The sequence below is a fragment of the Lytechinus variegatus genome, chromosome 8 (genome assembly GCF_018143015.1).
Source record: "Lytechinus variegatus isolate NC3 chromosome 8, Lvar_3.0, whole genome shotgun sequence".
Classification (NCBI taxonomy): Eukaryota; Metazoa; Echinodermata; class Echinoidea; order Temnopleuroida; family Toxopneustidae; genus Lytechinus; species Lytechinus variegatus.
Window position 1 is genome coordinate 11,410,576 of NC_054747.1, and position 22,110 is coordinate 11,432,685.

Genomic DNA, 22,110 nt, shown 5'->3' on the forward strand with positions numbered 1-22,110 from the left:
CGTGGTAGATGCTTCTTTAGATTATTTTTATTGTCACTTTTAGTATTATAAGAGTTTGCCAGCCGTGCTGACATTTGCAGATTAATTGGACTATTTGGGTAAAAATATGTTATATCCTTGATATTTCCATGTTTTCTGTATTTGAAAGAAAAGTAAAAATCAGAAGTAGAAAAGAAAAAAATGTAGACCAAAAACTGAATGCTAGCAAGATCAGCATCAGTCTTGGATGCTATTTTCCAGAATTATTCCAAGTAAAATATTATTACTAATATCTTGACAGTGAATGAATAGATGTGTTCAACTTTTTCACATGAATGAAAATCCATAAAAACAAGTTATTACATCTAAAATTGGACAGACTTTTTTTCCGTCCATTGATTGTTGCACATTGCATCTGAAAGGATCAAATATAAACTTGACCATCTCCAAAAGAGTGACTTTCAACTGCTATGCTCCATAGTACTTTTGAATAGAAATTTTGAATAGAAATTTAGATGTAGACTCACCTTATGTTTTGAAAGTTGATACTGTGCAAGCTTAGTACACACCAAAGACTACTTTTTACCTCTAATGAGCGATTTTCAGATGGTGCACAAACAATTTATAACGGATGTGAATGTCCACAATTCTGAGATTTGTTCCCCCCCCCTGGGCGTCTTGGGAGTGAAGAGTTGTAAATTACTCAAGCCTAGTTTGTGTGGAATTTTCACAAAATAAGGTGTGTACTGTGCCTGTGGGTGAACCAGGCTAGTCAACATTTACAAACAAAACACTTATTCCAAAATTTTACAAGCAAAGATCACGCAACTTGAATATGAGCAAGGAAAACCTTACAATTGGGGAAAAATAATCATGCAAACTTCAGTACTTGCTTAGCCCTATCTAGGCCGAAGACTGAATTGCAAATGGCTATACATACAATTTATTATTACTGTTATTATTATTACTTATTATTTGTACTGCGCCTTTCCCATTAGGCCCAAAGCGCTTACAATGAATTGATAAGATGTAATATAAAAAAAATTACAAAGTATGAAAGAGATGAGTTTTTAATGACTTTTTGAAGATTGCTAATGATGGAGACTGTCTAATTATTAGTGGCAGTTCATTCCAGGACTTTGAAGCCGACACCGTAAAAGTTCTGTCACCAGCTAATGTACGAGTTAATGAATATGTGAGGCGAAGGTGATCACTGGCCGATCTAAGAGCTCTAGTTGGTGTATAAAGATTCAAGCAGTAACCTAAATACTGTGTACAGTCTCATAACAGTGGAATTATTTACAGAATTAAAAAGTACACATATATCACAGACTGCAATAAACATACTACAGCATAATCATAAACGTCAGGGGCCCATCTTATAAAGAGTTGTGATTGATCCGATCAATCGCAACTATGGAAAGCCAGCAAAGTCAACATATAAATGCATGTTTGTTCCCAAGATTTTCCAGACATGAATGTATATCCATGAATTCATTGATTGATTGTTAATTTGGTCTGTTCTCCTTTGTTTACAAAGGACATGATGCAATTTCCTGCAGAGAAAATTATGGCACTGATGGATTTCCATAGAGTTACGATTGATTGGATTGATCATATCTCTTTGTAAGATGGCACCCTGGTTTGGTAATCTTTTGCGGCATAAACTGGGACTTTTAGGAGGTTTTGAAATTCACACCTTTTGCAAATTGTTTGTGTGCCCCTTGAAAATTACACTTTATCTATATTTATATTTTTAGTGCATTCTACATGCATTGTATCAGTGAGTATTTATCTTTTGGAATTCACTATTATGTACATAGGCGGATCCAGCTTTTGGCGAAAGGGGGGGCGCACTGCCGAGCGGCGCACATATTTTTGCACTTCACCGGCGCCATAAAAGAAAATGTTGAAAAAGAAAAAGGGTAATGCCTGACCCTGTCAAAACACGCACACGCACACACACACATGCATATATATATATATGACTCATATCATATAGATATATATGACTCATGAGATAGAGACACATATTTCACCGACAAATTAATGCGAGCGCGAAGCGCGAGCTGAAATTTTTAAAGTATACTGACCTGAAAACAGGAAAAAGGTGCCTGTTTAGGACTGTTTGTAGTAACTCATGAGGAGGATACAAATCTTACTACACAGATAATGCGAGTGCCGAGGGCGAGCTGAAATTTACTTATATTCTGACCAGAAAGCTTGATATTCTAAGCATTCTTGGTACCAATGATTAAGATGGGTATCTAAAAAAATGCGAGCGCGAAGCGCGAGCTTAAAATTTTGATATTTCGATCTGAAAACATTACAGTTTAATGTACGTTTTAATAAAGAACAAGATTATATCCAACACAAGATATTGCAAATCGAAGCGGGAGTTCTTTTGAGGTTCAGAACTAAAAACGGGACATTCTATTCACCTATTTAATCATGAAAAGTATGGGGTTTTGCTACAGAAATGATGCGAGCGCGAAGCGCGAGCTGAAAATTTTTATGTTCCAATCTGAAAAGCGGATAATTTGAGCACGATTTTTAATAAAGAACGAGTTGTGTAGCTCAATCTCGTTTGCTGATTTCTGTGTAACATTACCATCTTATTGTTTTTGCACATGCGGAATTATTGGGGGAGGGCAAAACGATCATTCTTGACCGCGGCGCCGATCTAGATTTGGTTAGCAATAGGCCCTTCTTCATTATTCTACCGGCGCTTATTTATTGAAATCAGGGGACGCTGATCATTCTTGACCGGCGCCGATTTAAATTTAGGTGGCGCCGGTTAAGACAAAGGCAGCGCCGATTTGTCTTGACCGGCGCCGATTTAAACAAGTAGTACTGATTATTTTTACCGACGTTACGTAAGATTCAGGCAGCGGCAATCCATAATCGACTGGCGCCGATCTAGAACCAGGAGGCGCCGATTATTCTTGACTGGCGCCGATTTATAACCAGATGACGCCGATTGTTCTTGTCCAGCGTCGATTTAGATTTAGGTGGCGCTAATTATCCTTGATCGGCGCCGGTTAAGACTCTGGCAGTGCCGATTTTTCTTGACTGGCGCCGATTTATAACTAAATAGCGCTGATTATTCTTGTCCGGCACCGATTTAGATTAAGGTGGCGCTGATTATTCTTGATTGGCGCCAGTTATATGCAGGCAGCGCACTGCTACCGGCGAAGTTGTTGGCAAAAGGGTAGTTAAAAGAAAAAATAAGGAAGATGATATGATTACGCTTCGCTGGGGATAGTCTTTCCTTTACTGTTGCTGATGTTATATCAGTGTATATTTTTTTTAAGCAGCGCCTTTTCCCTTTCTTTCCTTTACTTTTAATTTTTCAAGCGGCGCCTTTTCTTTCTTTTACTTTTTTTTATTTTTTTATTTTGAGCGGCGCCTTCGGCGCCACTCAAATATTAGGGGGGGCGCGCGCACCCTGCGCACCCCCCCTGGATCCGCCGATGATGTATATTATATTTATCTTTCATTTATGATTGGTACATTGCATCATCTTTCGTTGCATAAATGTGTGAGATGAATTGTTTTGCACACGTTCTTATACTTATTGTATCGCAATTTCGTTTCACCTAAGTAAAATTAGTATGCACTTTTTCTCTGAGAGAAAATGTATGGTGTACCAACACAGTTTATCATACGATGTGTGGTGTTACGTCTATATTTACATATATATCACCTTGAAAATCAATACCAAAATTTGACCTTGATAAGGAATTTAAAGTACTGTATAATAGAAATAACTAAAACAAGAAATGATATTATTAATGTAATGTACATCAGCATTCCCAACAATATGCATGTAGGCTGTAGGGAAATAGAGGCTTAAAAATGTTGTTTTTTCACCTTGATATGCTTTTCCATCCATTCTTTGCACCATTTTGTGTTCAACTTATTGTTTTTGTAAAGTGATGTAAACTTTTTAAAATGTGAGGCTGACAACATTTGTAGAGGTTTGCTTGTGTAATTTTCAAAGCAAGTCGCGGTACAGCATTTATGTCATGGATACACACATTACCACAAATTATGCTTGTAATTCCAATGGTTGTTTTCGTAGAGTAATATAAACTTTTTTAAAATGGGTAGCAGACAACTTTGTTGTGTAGATCGCTTGAGTGAATAGAAACAAGTTATGATAATATTAATATATAGCATTTATGAAGCAGTAGCACTGATTATCTAGTTGCAAATTCAGTGGCATACTATATATTACCCAAGCTTACATTGTGCTGCACTCGACCCAGGTGAGGTGAATGGGTACCTGATGGGAAGAAATTCCTTGGAATGCTCGAGTGCCTAGGTAACCCAGCTACAGCTGGGGTACATGTAATAATAATAGCAGGGCCAGCTGGGAGGACAGTTTTCAGAACTGGGGGGCGTTTCATCAATATTTTCGTCCGACAAGTTGTCAGATCTGACAACTTTTCTGGATTCTGATTGGTTGAGAAGTACTGTTACTATAGTAACTGTCAGATAAAACGGGATTTGTCGGATAAAACAGGACTTGTCCGATAAAATGTCTGACAAGTCCTTTCATGAAACGCTCCCCTGAAGTGGCTTGCCTGGGTAAATATACCTATTATTATTATAATGTTTCGATATTCAGTCGTTCATTCACTTTTGCTGATATTTTTATAAGAGAGTATCGTAGATTGTCATACTGTGTATTACTGTGTATGTTTAATTTGATGGAAAATGATGAAAAAAAATCATAGAAAAATAATCTAAAAATGCAACTATTTTCACCTCTAACACCTTGATATTCTGTCTTCTATTCCACTTGTAATGTAAATATTCATGTACATATCATCATTCCAGAGTAATTATTATTATTATTGAGGATATTGTGAATTAATATATTTATAGAAGTACACTTTAAGAGTTTGTTCTGCCTTGAAATTGACATTATGTACTTGTAGATTGATAAGTTCTATCGATATGCAGATGATACCAAATATGAAATGCTTCATTGATAATTATGCCTTTGACAAAGCCCTCTACTTATCTTGTAAATTAAATCTTGATTGGACCGAGCACTATCGATGACCTGCATTCCCCAAACCAACTCTAAACTGCGGGTAAGAGTTCACTGAACATAAATAAAAAAACATTACTTTGGTTTTCACAAAGTAAAAAGTTTTGGCGTCAACACCAAATCTTAACCTAAGGTTAAGTTTTTGAAATGATAGCATAGCTTAGAAAGTATATCTAGTTCATGAAACTTGGCCATAAGGGTTAATAAAGTATTACTGAACATCCTGCCAGAGTTTTAAGTCACATGATTAAGGTCAAAGGTCATTTAGGGTCAATGAACTTAGACCATGTTGGGGGGAATCAACATCAAAATCTGAACCTAAGGTTAAGTTTTTGAAATGTCATATTAACTTAGAAAATATATGGACCTAGTTCATGAAACTTGGACATAAGGTTAATCAAGTATTGCTGAATATTTTGTTTGAGTTTTGAGTCTCATGACCAAGGTCAAAAGTCATTTAGGGTCAATGAACTTTGGCCAATTTGGGGGTATTTGTTGAATTACCATCATAACTTTAAAAGTTTATGGATCTGATTCATGAAACTTGGACATAAGAGTAATCAAGTACCACATCACATTCTGTGCGAATTTCAGGTCACATGATCAAGGTCAAAGGTCATTTAAGGTCAATGAACTTTGGCCGAATTGGGGGTATTTGTTGAATTACCGTCATAACTTTGAATGTTTATTGGTCTAGTTCATAAAACTTGGACAAAAGAGTAATCATGTATCACTGAACATCTTGTGCGAGTTTCAGGTCACATGACCTTTCAAAGTTTATAGATACAGTGTATAAAATGTGGATATAGGGGTAATCAAGTATCACTGACAAGTTTTAGGTCACATGGTCAAGGTCAATAAATGTTGTATTGTATCATACATGAATGGTGTGTTTTGTGAATAATTACTTTATAGTAGTTTTCAAAGTCATCACTGCTGCTATGTTAATCGCGTGATGCAGGTGAGACCGCCAGGGGCATTCCACTTGTTATGATTTTAAAATCTATGTAGGAAACACTGATGTTCCGTCCAGTTCTTACCTGTTTTCATAGTTTCAAACTTCTCTGTCATAGTTTTAAAATTCCTTTTCCTATTTTAAAGGAAAGAAGTATAAGTGAATTATTAATGTGATGTGGGTGTCTGCAGTGCTTTGTAACCGAAAGCTAAATCGCTATCTAATTGTCAGTGTTATAATTGTTGGATTTTACTCTTTTTATTCAAATATTTTTTTTATTGGGGTGGACTTGTCCTTTTAATACTGACTCAAGAGAGTACTAGAGATGATTCTGAATCTAAGCCATACAAGAAAGGAGATTCATATCTTTTATAGAATTCTGTTCTTTATATTACATCTTCAAGGAAATTTACAATACCACAAAATGAAAGTATGACTCTTAGGTCAAAATTATGACTTTTGAGCATCTAGATTACTACTTTTTACTTTGAAAGGTTGGCCGCTGTGGACTAATTGAACGTATGGGTTGTACCCGTATTTTAAGATTCATGCTCCTCATTTATACAACATATTATGTTCCTGCGACATTTGCTCTGGGCCCCGTCTTACAAAGAGTTGCGGTTGATCCGATCAATCGCAACTATGGACGGCCAGCAGCGTCAACATACAAGATGCTTGTTTGTTCAAAAAAAATTCTAGATATGAATGTATGTCCATAAATTCATTGATTTCTTAACAATCTTGGTGTGTTCTCTTTTGTTTAAAAAGGACACTTCACAAATTTCCTGTAGAAGAAATTATGACACTGATGGATTTCCATAGAGTTACGATAGATTGAATTGATCGTAATTCTTTGTAAGACTGATCTTAATATCTAAAAGGGGCATAGGGTTACATACTAAGAAATAAAGGTTCAAAATTGAACCCCGAAAGGTTGATGCAAAATCAGCACCCTATGGGTTCAACAATTGAACCCCTGATTTGTGGTTCAAAAATTGAACCCTGCGGGTTCATAACTGCACCCCTAAATTTTAAATTGAACCCCTTGGGGTGCAGTTTTGAACCTGCAGGGTGCAAAAATGAACCCCAGCCACAGGGTTAAATTTTTGAACCCCCTAATCAGGGGTTCAATGTTTAAACCCATAGGGTGCTGATTTTGCATCAACCTTTCGGGGTTTAATTTTGAACCTTTATTTCTTAGTGTGTAGAATTAGCATTGTATTCAAGTTTTTGGTTCAGAATAATGTAAAGATTAGGATTAGAGTTTTATTTAATTTTGAAGGTTAGCTAGGTTTCATGTTTGGCTAAACTTCCAGATTTTCCACTGGAGCAATTGTCACCAGAGCAAATGTCATCGAACCAAATTTCAAGATCGTTATTCTAGGAATATCATCTAGACCTCATTTACCATTATATTTGAAACATTCGGTAATCGATGTAATTGGGCATATAAATAATTGTATTCCTCCAATAGCATTACTGTAAACAATTTGCTAAATATTTTTTTGAAGAAAGTATGATGATATATCGCCAATGTCTTTCAAGTCAATTATACATGCATTTATCATTCAAATTGTACCTATTCCATTCTAATGGTGTCTTACAGTGTCTGATATAGTCAAAAGAAAATCTATTTAGATATTTAGGTGATCACACATGTTTGATGTATTTCTGTGAAATATGCCTTGTCTAATGAAGTACTGCTGACTTTAATTCATGTTCTATGTTTAGCACACTAACTATTGTTTTCTCAATTGTGCATTGTGAGGGAATCATATCTCTCAGATTTACATGAACACTCATATTCCTTCAAATGCAGTAATGATTGTAGGGTTTTGCAGTACACATTCATGATCTTGTTTCACAAAATAAAAACAACTACTAGTAAATAATTACGGGTTGCGTGGTCCAGTGGTTAGAGCATTGGGCTCATGATCGCAAGGTTGTGAGTTCGAATCGCAACCTGCCATTGTCTCCACTTTGATAAAAGGCCCGAAAGTGATATCTGTCGTCACTATGATTGATTAACCTAGACGTAAAATGTTTCATAGGTAATTGGTTATATACCAGCTTGGCGTTTACCAGCAAAATGCTGTCCTGCCGAGTTCCTACGGGAGTTACCACAAACAGAAACAGAACAGAAATACTGTAAGATGCTTGTAAAGTTTTGCCTGTTCTTTGGGCCAATAGTAGATTTTGCATCAAATTTGTGTTTCGTATCCCATGCACAACAATGCTGGTTTGAGTAGATGAATCTGAATCAATGTTTTTGTGGTGTACACTATAGCATTATTCACCAACATTGAATTATTTTAATACAGCTAAAAATAGTTTTTTTTCATGAAAATATTCTTGCACATATATTGTGCTTACTTTACGAAACTATTCTCTTCTCAGATCTGAATGCTTGTCAATGAATAAAATAATTTTCTTTTTCATTATTTTTTGTGATTTTTCCTCCAAAAGGCTATTCCATCCAGGGAGTTCTTCTCTTTTTTTTAATGACATTAAAAGATTAAAGAATTTATTTTATTTGTAGGATTGTATTTTAACAATGAATTTTTTAAAATGTATTTTGAGCCTAGAGACATCTATTTCGAGAATGAAGTGTTGTAGTTGTGTACGAAGATTAATGTTTTTATTTCATTTTGTTAATTACCATGATTTTTCATTATGCAATGTTCACATTTTGAAATTTTAAGAAAATTTAGATTTTTTTTTTGCAGCACCTATTTCAAACAGAATTAACTACATTTAAGAGAGATTTGGTTGTGTAATAGCAACACAGTGTTGTTAACTGTGACCTCAAAATGTTCCTACACATTAATGTAGGCAATATGATTTAAGTTGTAATTAGAGTGTGTGAATCACAAAAAAAATCAAGCTTTGCAGTTCTCTTCATTAGTATCTTAATGTTCGGTGTGGTCATGTTTGCTGTGAGAGAATGTTTGATGAATACGATGATGATGTTGTTGATGGTGGTGGTGGTAGCGGTGATGATGCTGATGTTGGTGGTGGTGGTGATGATGCTGATGTTGATGGTAGTGGTGATGATGCTGATGTTGATGGTAGTGGTGATGATGCTGATGTTGATGATGGTGATGATGCTGATATTGATGATGGTGATGATGCTGATGTTGGTGGTGATGCTGATGTTGATGATGGTGGTGATGATGTTGGTGGTGGTGATGATGTTGATGGTGGTGATGCTGATGTTGATGGTGGTGATGATGTTGATGGTGGTGGTGGTGATGATGTTGATGATGATGGTGGTGATGATGCTGGTGTTGATAGTGGTGGTGGTGGTGATGCTGATGTTGATGGTGGTGGTGATGATGTTGATGATGGTGGTGATGATGCTGATGTTGATGATGGTGGTGGTATTGGTGATGATGCTGATGATGATGGTGGTAGGGATGTCAGTGATGCTGATAATAATGAAGGTAATGATTAGTTGCAGGCACAGACCCTTATTGATCAACAAGTGTGTCTCCATGCAAAGACTAACACATACAAAACTTGCCTGAGTGAGAGGGCCTTCAACACACAAGGCATGAGTAGGCTGCAGTTCAGACTCTTTACTCGAGTGAAGGGTTTGCACAGCAGACTAGGTAATGATGGTGACGTTGATGATGTTGACGGTGATGATGGTGTTGGTGACGATATGATGGTGTTGGTGGTGATGCTGACGTTGATGATGATATGAAGGTGGTGGTAGTGATGGTGATGATGCAGGTGGTCACGGTGATGATGAAGGGAATGATGGTGATGGTGATTATAAATGGGACAAATATAAGATCTTTTGGAACCATGCTCAACTGTCAATCAGAACCGTTAATGAGAAGAGGTTCAAACTGACAGCTATACTAACACTACTATATTGTTATATTTGGTGCGATCAGCTATTGTGTGGCGAGAGATGTTTTACACAACAAACGTAGAGGGCAGCAACATTGACAGTAGGCGTTATTTATTCATAATATGACATTATACAGAATTGCATTATCTACAAAATGTCAAATTTCAGGGTAAAAACACTTACGATGGCTTGTAGTAAATATATCTGTCAGTTGAAAGTGTTGAGATATCATACCACTTAGTATTGGGGAAAACGTGTAACTTATTCCTGAATTAGCCGGAGGTAATCGTCTGGTAAAAGATCACTTGGGCAGGAAAACGAGCAGAGGGAACTAAGTCGGGAACCATGAAATATTCGACCAATCGGAGCGCGATTGTAGGATTTGAACGCAATTATAATGGCAGTGTGGTGACGCCCTCTACGTCGGTTAAGTTTGGGGGGCGGTGCTGGCCCTGCGGTGATTGTTTCATCAATGACTGGAGGATAGAGAAAGCAGCTATGTAATTATAACTTGGAACAAAGAGGACTAGTAGAAGTCGGGGATGTGTACCAATTTCAAATGAGAAAGGAAATGGTGTCACATGTTTTAAAGGGATGGTCCGGGCTGAAAATATTTATATCTTAGTACACAGAGTAGAATTCACTGAGTAAAATGCCGAAAATTTCATCAAAATGGGATAACAAATAATAAAGTTACTGAAGTTTAAAGTTCAGCTATATTTGTGAAAACAGTCGTCATTAATATTAACAATAATAATAATAATATTCCGCATTTATATAGCGCTTAATACATCGGAACGACGCGTAGTTCCGATGGGCCAGGAGAGAGCAAAAGTGCGCCAAAACTGGTTTTTGGTCATGAAACAAATTTTGTTTTTTTCATGTTCTAAGCAAAGATAAGAACCTGTAGGATGTCTCCATACAATATTTCTCCATGAAATTGATTATTAGTTGCCCATTTTATTCAATATTACCGGAAAAATGACCCTTTACGGCTACCGCATGTGAAAATGACACGTTTTAGATATTTCACTGTTTCAAGAAAACGGATAGCTTAATTTATTTCTAATTCACGGTACTTTTTGATGAATGATTGTTTTAAGTGATCAAAAATTTTCAAGATAAAATGATGATCCCTTCAGAGGTAATTTTGGACGAAACCATTTGACAATGGGGGGTTTTAGCAATTTTTTTTTTCATGAGCATTTCTTTTACAAATTGCTGCCGATTGCTGCGCTATAAATACCATGACGGTCTTTGTTATAGTTCATGCTTTACAATGATACCAAATTTAGCTGCAGATACGTGCATTTTCTGGAGATATAACCAATTTTCCAACCACATGTTCGCCGTATTTATCACAAAAATTCGTTCCAAGTTAGTGTCCCATTATACGCGTGCCGAACGTTGCGGGTGACATTAAACAAACTCCCCGCTCCCTTCGGGACCGTATAAGACCGTATCTCTGTGAAACTCACCGTCGCGTGGTGGGAGAGAGAGAGGGAGGGGGGGGGGGGGGTGTCTGGCTCAGGTGTCTGGTTCTTTAGACTGGTATCTTCCTAAAATATTTTCGTTAAACATACGTTAAGACAAGCTGTCATTTCCACTTCCACTAACTATATAGTAATACATGTAAAACAACTTCATTTTGATGTCAAACTGTTCCATCCCGTGTTGCATATATGCTGTCATTCTGAGAAGATTAATTCTTAAGGTAAGATTCCCGGGTAAGATTATTAATTTGTTTTGTTGTTCATAAACCAAGTCCTACTGCATATCGCTATCATAAAGCAAGTCCTACTGTATATCGCTATAACACACATGACTAGGGATGTGATTGGTTTCACTCAGTTTTCTGCCAAAAATGAAAATGACAGATACGTGGGATCTATACATGTATAAAGTTGCATTATCATTATTAGTATTTATCCCCCCCAAAAAAAAAAGAAGAAGAAAATGAAGGGTTTGTAACTTCACATACACGTATGAATTCGTTTATCTCTTGGCTCATTCTAAATTTGCTATAAATTATTGTTAAAATCAATCAAGAAGGAAGTGCATATTATCATTTCAAGGATTGATTGGTCTATGACTCTTATTGACTTTATATGTATTCCACAGACTAATGGTAACAAGTGACATTGTGATTAGTAGCAAATTTTCAAGAGTACAACAAGCACAGCCTCTTCCTCCTGATGTTCAAAGTACATGTATGCTAAAAGATCCTCTCACCAAAGACATAATGGTTGTTGAGATAACAGAGAGAGACTCTGTTTCGGAATAACTTTGTATACGCTGTTCTTGGTAAAATATATAGGTAGGCCTTGTACCGATTAACCTGCAGAGGACCCGGCCTCTATTATTCATCATTGGGATAATTATTTTAAAGATTTCACTGTCCAATACTGGCATCAATCCATTTTAATTCATGTAGGTGTGGTTAATCATTGTACCCATTGAATAAAAATACCCCTTTGCATTTTTTTTTACAATTTCACTTTGAATTTTACAATTCCGGATTCATGGTAGGGCGCCCTCTTTAACCCTAAATAGACTGGGCTATTTCGACGCCTAAGAAGACGGGGGGGGGGGGCTGATTCAGCCCCCCCCCCCTTATGATCTCGGCCGTCGATCGCGCGATCGCGACGAAAATTGGCACACGCATTACCCTTGGCATTACCTACAAAACTATAACATCAAATTCTTCAAAAAATCTCATGTCTCATTAATGATGCTAATTTATGCGTAAACCCATAAGTTTGCTCTAATTAATAAAATAATGCCCCTGAATTGCTTATTTTTGTTTCACATACTCTAGATAGGCATCTGATCAAATTTATTTTTAAAAAATTTCAACATCACATTTATTTTCTTATGTTTTCTATTGTTTTCTAAATTTCTTATGTATTTCTTTGTTTTTCGAATTATTGTTTTTTATTGTTTTTTCAATGTAAATTGTCAGGGGCTTAATTAATTGATTTTAAGCAGTAAAAGGAAAAATAATGATACATTTATGAATTTTGGCTGAAAACACTATTTGCATTGGATTTGTACACAAATTCACGTTTTTGAGTAATTTTGGGTCTGCATGCACTTACAAAATGTTGCGTAATTTCGGAACCGAGTACCCGGGGGTCACAATTTTGGTCTCAAAAGTTGCCCGAGACTTGAAAGTAAAAAGTCAGTGAGCGACGCGGTCAAAAAATTTTGCGCGGCGGATTTATCGCGAAAAATGTCGAGGGGGGGGGGGGCTGAATCAGCCCCCAGTCTTTTTAGGGTTAAGCGATACTCAAGTCACAAATTGAATTGTTTGTACCCCGAGCACAGACTTTTTTTTTTGTTTGCCTGTTTATGTGTTTTCTGTTTGCTAATATGCTTCCTTATTGCTGAAATTTCTCTAAAACTAGTTTCTGAAAATTTGAAAATTATTGTAGAATTAGAAACATGTAATTTCTTCTCAAATGTTAACAGCCAATCAGAAAACAGTATTTTAATGACGTCATCAATATTTGAAAATACTTTTATTGAATTCTACGGGTGAAATTACCCCTATCTACCAAATTTAATCGTATAAATATGTGAAAAAAGGGTTTTGTCGCACTTTGGGTTCATTCTGGCCCACGTCGCGACGTCTCTGAGCGCTTTACAGACATATTATTACCCGGTCATCGGATCCTTGCATGCCCGCATACAATGTGTGCACCTTCTCCACTCCCTGGGGAGCATTCCAAGAAGAGTTCCAAGACTCAATTGCTAGGCATACTACATATTATAGACTTTCACATCCTACCGGGTACCCATTTAACACCTGGGTGGAGAGTGGCAAAGTGTGGATTAACGCCTTGTCAAAGGACGCTAGGCCATGGTGGGATTCGAACACACGACCCTCTGATTACAAGGCGAGAGTCAGAACCGCTACACCACGACGCTTCCATATTCATTAGGTGGGCTGATGATGTTACATCTCCACTTTCCGTATTTTTATGTTATTACATAATTTTTGTTCATTATTCATACTTGTGTAAATAATATGTATCCCTTATAATGAAATAAGTTGCAGCAATAAATATCTAATGCACTAAATCAGTTGTCAATCCAATTGGAAGACAATAATTGGATAAACCTAATTTCATATAATAAAACACAAAAGAACAAGTGGATATGTAACATCAACAGCCCATGTAATGAATATTCATTATGACAACTGTTTTCACAAAATATTGCTCAACTTTAAAATTCAATAACTTTGTTATTTGTTATCCGATTTTGATGAAATTTTCAGCATTTTGCTCAGTGAATTTTACTCTGTTTATTAGGGTGTACATTCAGCCTGGACAATTCCTTCAAGTTGTTTAATGACTAAATGCACCCCCAAAGAAATCTAAATACACTAAAATTGAAATTTAAGTTTAATTCGAAACCTTGGTCAGGAAAAGCGACGTGGCGTAGACCATGTAGACAGAGGTGTTTTTTTTTTTGGGGGGGGAGGGGTGTTTGTTTTGTAATTTCTTACCCGCCCAGAAGGAAAAACCACTTCCACTGGACCAGTTAGACCAGAATAATTTTAACTGGTAACTCTGGAAATTGGAAAATCGGTTTACTGGTCTATTACTTGTCATACTGGTCCAGTTAAAATTTTACTGGTCCAGTTAAAAATTAAACTGGTCTTGAAGTACTGGAATTTTATACTGGTCTTGTTTCTGGTGGTTGTTACTGGTCTCACTGGTCTTCATACTGGTCTCACTGGTCTTCATACTGGTCTAACTGGTCCTCTAACTGGTCGAACTGGTCCTCGTACTGGTCTTACTGGATCAGTTTATTACATGCATTTGGTTTGTTATATACCATGGCCAGTGAAATGTGATGGAAAAGATGTCTAGTAAATTAATCTTTCTACCATAATTTTGAATGTAATGTATGAAATTACACATTTTCATTGTGAATTAGTTCACACACTTATTTTGAAGGTTTTTAAACAACAATGAGTGCTATTGCAAGGATATACCATTATAAATCCTGATTTTTCTTTAAAAAACAGGAAATATGCAAATGTGGTAAACCACGTGATCAGCATCATCAGAATTCTTGACCAGTTTAATTTCAAACATTGAATTACTTTAGACCAGTTGAGTATATCAGAGGAATACATCTTGCTTTGATCTTAATTATAATTAGAGGAAATAATTATTTTAATGATAATATTAATACTTGGTAATTATGATAATATTAATAATAATAATTACAATATCAATAGCTATAATAGCAGTAATAAGAATGATTACAACAATGATCATAATAATCATAATAACAATAATTGTGATAATTATACTAGCAATGATGATTACAATGATAAATGATAACGATAATAACTTTCTCTGAATTGCAAGATTCATTTTTCTTAATTTGTTAAATGATCTGTCTTAAAATAAAGTCATTATTTATTTGACCAGTAAACACAATGCAATTGTTTGAACTGGTCTCCAGTTCATTTTTACTGGTCCAGATAAAATCAACTGGTCCAGTAAACAAATACTAGAAACCAGTAAAAATCTACTGGAAACCATTTACTGGACCAGTAACACCAGTTTAATGAAAAACAATTTGACTGGTATTACTAATTGCTTCAACAGGAATGCAATTGTTGGAACTGGTCTCCAGTTGATTTTTACTGGCCCAGTTAAAAATCAACTGGCCCAGTAAAAATATATTGGAAACCAGTAAAATTATACTAGAAACCAGTAAAAAAAATTACTGGTCTTTCCTTCTGGGCGATGTTTCATGGAACCTTACGTGTTTTTTTTCTACAAGTTTTTGTTTGGAATAATATGTCACTTCTTCATCTTTATATCGATCAGTTTACAACAACTAAAACAATACATTGTTTATGTAATTTCTTACTCTTTATATTGATCAATTCATAACTAACACTAGATGTTGTTTATTAAAGGAAACAAAGAAATGTATCACTACCAACGCAATGTACAATTTCTCTTTCGAAACAATGCGAAAAAAAATAAGAGAAGAAAGGCTAATGGTATCAACAACAAATAATACAAATCTCCTTTTCTAATGAGATCTCTTAAAAAGCTAAACAGTTATCATTATAATCTTTGGATAAAGTAAGATCGTTTAGGTCATATAGCTCAACAAATATTTTCTTGATAGAAAAATGAGATGCTTACAATCTTGAAAGCATGCATGACACATATTACATGTTTGAATTTTACTGAATATGAAGCACGCCATCACAGGCTTCTCGTTGATCTTCTTCGTAAGAACGATTTCAATTAATTATAATGTAAGTTCTCAATCTACATGTATCTTTGACTGTTTGATGAAAAGTGTATTTTTGTGACTGTGTTGTAAGTCAAAATTAGGATAACACGTCGAGGTAAGTAGATATTTTTATCACTTTCTATACTTTTCACTTATCTCTGATCAAAGCTAAGGTTATGAATATGTTCAGAACGCCCGTTGACTATAAACATATGAAAACAGAATGTTATGGTTTACAGTTGCAACTACTTGGAATCATTTGCCATTGTTTAACACATACAAATGCAAATGAGTACATCGCTAAATATGTTTACATCATGGCGTCATCCGGATAAAAAGGAGAAGAAAAGGCGGAGGAGATGAATAGTAGAAATAGTAGGAGTCATTACACTAGTAGTAGAAGTAGTAGTAGTAGAAGTAGTAGTAAAAAAATACAAATGCAAATGAGTACATCGCTAAATATGTTTACATCATGGCGTCATCCGGATAAAAAGGAGAAGAAGAAAAGGCGGAGGAGATGAATAGTAGAAATAGTAGGAGTCATTACACTAGTAGTAGAAGTAGTAGTAGTAGAAGTAGTAGTAGTAGTAGTAGTAGTAGTAGTAGTAGTAGTAGTAGTAGAAGTAGTAGTAGCAGTAGCAGTAGTAGAAGCAGTAGTAGTAGTAGTAGTAGTAGTAGTAGTAGTAGTAGTAGCAGTAGTGTAGTAGTAGTAGTAGTAGTAGTAGTAGAAATAGAAGTAGTAACAGTAGAAGAAGAACAATGTTATCTGCACGTCACCTGGAAAGATGGTGGCAAAACTATGATGTTGGACCCTCGAACTACTGGAAAACAGAATAGGTTCCCCGACAGAATCTTGGGGTACTTCGCATTCATGTAACCTTTACGGAAACTTAATAAACTGCGGTCCACATAGAGAATGACCGCAGTAGTATTAAATTTTCACGGTTTTCTCACCCACATGAAGAAATATAATCATGCCCTTTTCTCTTCTCTTTTAACCTACTTTCTAATCGAACAAAAAAATCAGGCAAAATTAACCAAGCACCATGACGGAGACCTTAACGGAGGAAAAACTAATCGACCTAGCAGAGGCTGTAGCTGACGATAAAAAAATATTGAAGCTCGGTGTGAAACTGGGATTTCAGGCGCCCACGGTCAGAATGTACATCAGTACAAATAAACGAAATGACAGCTTGGAAGGAACCAGCTCCATGCTGTTCGACTGGAAGAGAAAGACACCGAGAGCGCAGCAAATACCTGATCTCATCAAAGCACTGAATGAATCTGGATTTGCGGAATTAGTTGATGATTTCTTTCCATCCGGAAATGCTGGAGGTGGTAAGGTAGCCTAACATAAGTCCTAAAATACATGTAAAGCTAGACCCCTATAAAATGATGCAATTTAATAATTTTATTGTAAAAATTGATTACTGGAAGTGCTCTCAGCGAGTGATGATAAAATCTCTTTGGGAGGAGAGAGGGGGAAGGGTCACGCATGTTTTTTCTCATTGATTCTAATCCTGATCCCGGTCCTAATCATTTAAGTACAGTTTAAAACATGAAGAATCCTTTATCTAAAAAATACAGATATTTGAAAATTATCTTTTCCTTTTCATCACCGAAAAATAGAACACAAGAGATTCCCAAAATTTAAAAACCATGCAAACAGGTTTCATATATTTTCTTTAAATTTCTTACAATTCTACTGTAGGTTCCTTTAATCACTTCCTTTGATTAGATTCTTCATGGGGATTTATAATACCTTAAATGTGTTAAACTTGCACTGAATTGAGAGTGTTGGTATACTTTGATTGAATTCCTGCATTTTCAGTCCTTTAGGTAATAAAGTAAAATAATATAAAATCGTTAAATCAATTCTGGTGAAATATCAATATATTATTTTTTGGGGAATTTCTGCATTGTATCCATAAGTCAATAATACATTAACATGTACACATGTAGTAACAAAGATATTAAATGAATGCATTTTTAATTGTGACAATAGAAGAGATGAACAATACTGACAAATACTGATGAATAAATAGTACATAGAGCATGTGATATGCTTTTTGTTTGTTGAGTAACATGCAGAGGCCAGCTATTTTAAGCACTGAACTGCTTGAAGCAATTGGCATGCCAAAGTTATTTTAGTAGAGATTTCAATTCATAGCTCAATGGAGTACTTTTTGGGGTCATTTATGATTTCACAACCAAGCGAGCAATGCAATGATAGCTTCCGTCTTCCATTAACAAAATATTCACCTTCAGACCCTTTTGTGCTTATAAAATATTTGCCAGATTTCAATGCTAAATTTTGGTGATAAATATGAGTAAAAAGCTATGCTTGTGTAATCTTATCTACATGCTAATGTACAAGTAATTCGCATGAAAACATGATTATTTGCTGTCGAATGTCGACCTTAATTGTTGATGTCAATTTTTTTATCTTCCACAAACAGTACTGTACACAACACGAATAATATTAAATTGCATGCACCTTAACACTATTTTATTTTAATCATGACATGTTAAGAAAGTGTCCTGATCGATTGGATCATCTTGCAAGAAGGCTTCTTAAAGTGACAATATGGCATGCACATTGCCATGAGTTGGATAAGATTCCTTTCATAGCTTCAAGTTCAAGTCTTATTTTCCATTTCCATTATCAACATTATAAGAAAATACAAATCAAACATATATTATAAATATAAACAAATACAAATTAAATATGATAACAATGATTACAAATCAATTGCAAATTCCAAAACATTTGTAAAATAGTTTTAACAGAATCTGATATGGAAATGAGGGGATCCACTAAAAAGCATTGCTTGTAGAGCGTGGATCCCAAAACGTTAGCTCAAAACGTTAATGGCAGATAGATTGATAGTGAATGACGACTGAGAGCAATAAATGAAGTTTTAATCAGGAAGGGGTTCCTTCTATCACCCACTAGCCTTCGTCTTCCCGGTGTTTTTTGAGAGATTTCCAATATAGGGGCAGCAAAGTTAAGTTCACAACAGAAAGCAAGTCACTGTAACACTCTTGGGACAATTATTACTTCTTTTTGTTTGTTTGTTTTATTTTCATTTCTGGGTTCACAATACATTATCTAATATATTTACACTGTTTGTAATATACAAAGTAATCCATAATGTATAAAATACAAACATAATACATAATTTCGATGGAAAAAATAAATCTCAGTATTCATCTGGACTTACTTGTTGAAACAGAGGACAGTTTCACGTCCGATCCGAGACGCTTCTTCAGCTCTTCTGAACTGACGGGAATTCGTCGTTGCCGATTGGTGCCGAAGCGCCGTCGATGTTATTGTCTTGGAGACGTCGAGGAATAACATCGACATGAATAACATCAATAACATCGACGGTGCTTCGGCACCCATCGGCAACGACAAATTCCCGCCAGTTCAGAAGAGCTGAAGAAGCGTCCCGGATCGGACGTGAAACTGTCCTCTGTTTCAACAAGTAAGTCCAGATGAATAGATTTATTTTTTCCATCGATATTTGACTTTCCTGGATGAATCAAAACATACATCAGTTTATAATACATAATTAGAAAAAATGGTGTTGGCATATACTTCACATTTTAATGATAATTAAAAAAAAATGACAAATGAACGCAAGAGAGTGGATTTATCCTGAAAAAAATCTATAACCTGAAAAATAATGTTAAAATGTTGACACGTAGAGGGCCTTTGCCAAAGCTCTGTACCCTAGAATGGAAACCCACTCTCCTTAAAGAACTCGATCACCCCCTTCTTGGTCTCTTAATTCGTTACCCCTGCTTTACCTTATTGCATTGGGTTTCTTCGGATTGTTTGCAGCCCTAATAAAATTGCGTTTTATGATAAAATTCCCAATGATTTTATTGTTGTTTTCCCCTTTATATTGGTTCATTTCTTTTTTAGTCGCAACCCATGGAGTAAGTGCAGGAAACCCTTCTACTGCAGCTTCGAACACTGACAATGCACATGTGTAAGTATCATTCTATTATATGGAATTAATTTTACTTTTCATTCATCAAATGAAAAAGGTTTCCCTTTTGTTTTGTTTCTTACTAATGTGTGCCCAGTATAGAACCTTTAATTAAAGAATTGTTAATGTAGATTGTAAAATGTAACACGATATAATAAACACAATATAAAATATAGACCTGAACGTGAATGAACGTGAATCAAGTGTGGTACTTACATTTGATGCTGACATTTTTAAATGTTTGATGAAGCAATCGACAGTTATGAATATAATACATTTGCATACATTTCTATAATTAACGAGTTGCCATTATTTTATTTTCGTGCCATCTGCATAGCAGAGTGAGACTTACAATAAGTGCCGGTGGCGACGGCGGCGTCATTAAAGCTTGTGTATATTTTGGTAAATCCACCAAAATGCACCTATCACTATTCCAATTCATTCATAGCTAATATGAATGGATATGCCCTATAACAATTATGATGTGGAGGATATTAAATGAAATGTGTTTTACAGGATAAATTTGCGATTTTACATGGAAATTTAACTTGATCGGGTCACCCGATCAAATTGAAATATCTGTGTGTTTTTGTCTTTCAATTAAATCCTATTCCAAATCATGGAATGGGCTGAAACTTTCAAGATATGTTCTTTGTCTGTAACTTTTGGATATCTAATCACTAAATTTATAAGATAAGTGCTTGAATGCCCATTTTTTTAAATTTAAAACAAGCATCGCCGAGAGAGGGCGCTATATATCCAAGATTTGAATATTTGAAATTTTCTCAGAGAAGTGCAGTTGGAAAAATATCTAACGGTCTCTACGCTTCAGTAAGACTGTCATATTAGATGATATTCGATTATCAATCACATTATTGACCCTTTACCAAAGCTTTACACAGGCTTTAACATTGAAATTTTAACCAAGATTAAGGTTTTGAAAGAACATCGTGCAGTAAGTTTTAAAATTGTTGGATCAAGTTCATGAAGACTGAACAAAGTTTTAATGATTGTATCATAAAGAATCCTGCTTGAGTTTTGGGTCCCATGGCCAAGGTCAAAGGTCATTTATGTTCAATGAGCATGTTGGTGGAATCCACATTGAAATCTTAACCAAGGTTAAGTTTTTGAAATGTTATCGTAACTTTGAAAGTTTACGAATCTAGTTCATGGAAATTTGGCTTAGGGGAAATGGTATGGTATATCACTGAATATTCTGCCTGAGTTTTGGGTCACGTGACAAAGGTCACTGAAGGTCAAGTAACTTTGGCCACTTCCTGGGTCATTATTGTAATTGCCACCATAACATTCAAGTTAGTAGACCTTGTTCATGACACTTAGACATAAGAATTATGATTAAACATCCTGCGCGAGTTTCAGGTCACATAGCCAAGGTCAAAGGAAATTTATGGTCAATCAAGTTACCCGTTTGCACGAGTCTTAGGTCACATGATGAAGCACAGTGATCAATGTCATTGAATATAGTCTTTTATTATCATATGAACAGTGTTTTCTGTGAATATTTATTCAATAGTTAATTTCAAAGCCAGTATACTGCTGCTATTTTTAATCGCGTACAGATGTATGAAATTAATTCGTATCATATTTTATGTTATGTTGGAAATAGCATCAAATTTGAATTTTTGATTTCACTTAATTTTCAGATCTACTGAGAGACTAGTGACTGATGGTGAGATCACCAGGCTAGCAAGACACCTCCCTCACGGAAGTTACAGTCAGCTGTGTGCAAATTTGGGATTTACTAACAACATCCGACTAAAAATGTTGTGGTTAGGATGGATACATAAAGAGAACCCGACTGTTGCTTTCGAAAAAGTATTACAGAAATGGAAGGACAAAGGTGGATTCATGGTAGATCTTGATACAGCTCTGAAGAACTCAGACCTTGGAGGACTTATACATGTCTATAAGCAATAGACATGTTATCTTACATTTCATGTGGGGGCGTCGCACAGTGGGC

At 35.6% G+C, this 22,110-nt stretch overlaps 1 long non-coding RNA gene across 2 annotated transcripts; it reads left to right on the forward strand.

Moving 5' to 3' along the window:
- Positions 1-17,458: 17,458 nt before the first annotated feature.
- Positions 17,459-21,873, forward strand: LOC121419980. 2 transcript variants are annotated; one of them, XR_005970675.1, is made up of 3 exons: positions 17,459-17,474; positions 20,063-20,129; positions 21,794-21,873. It is a non-coding gene; the product is annotated as an uncharacterized LOC121419980 (long non-coding RNA). The 2 variants fall into 2 exon arrangements; XR_005970674.1 differs by having other exon boundaries at positions 17,459-17,469.
- The last annotated feature ends 237 nt before the right edge of the window (positions 21,874-22,110 follow it).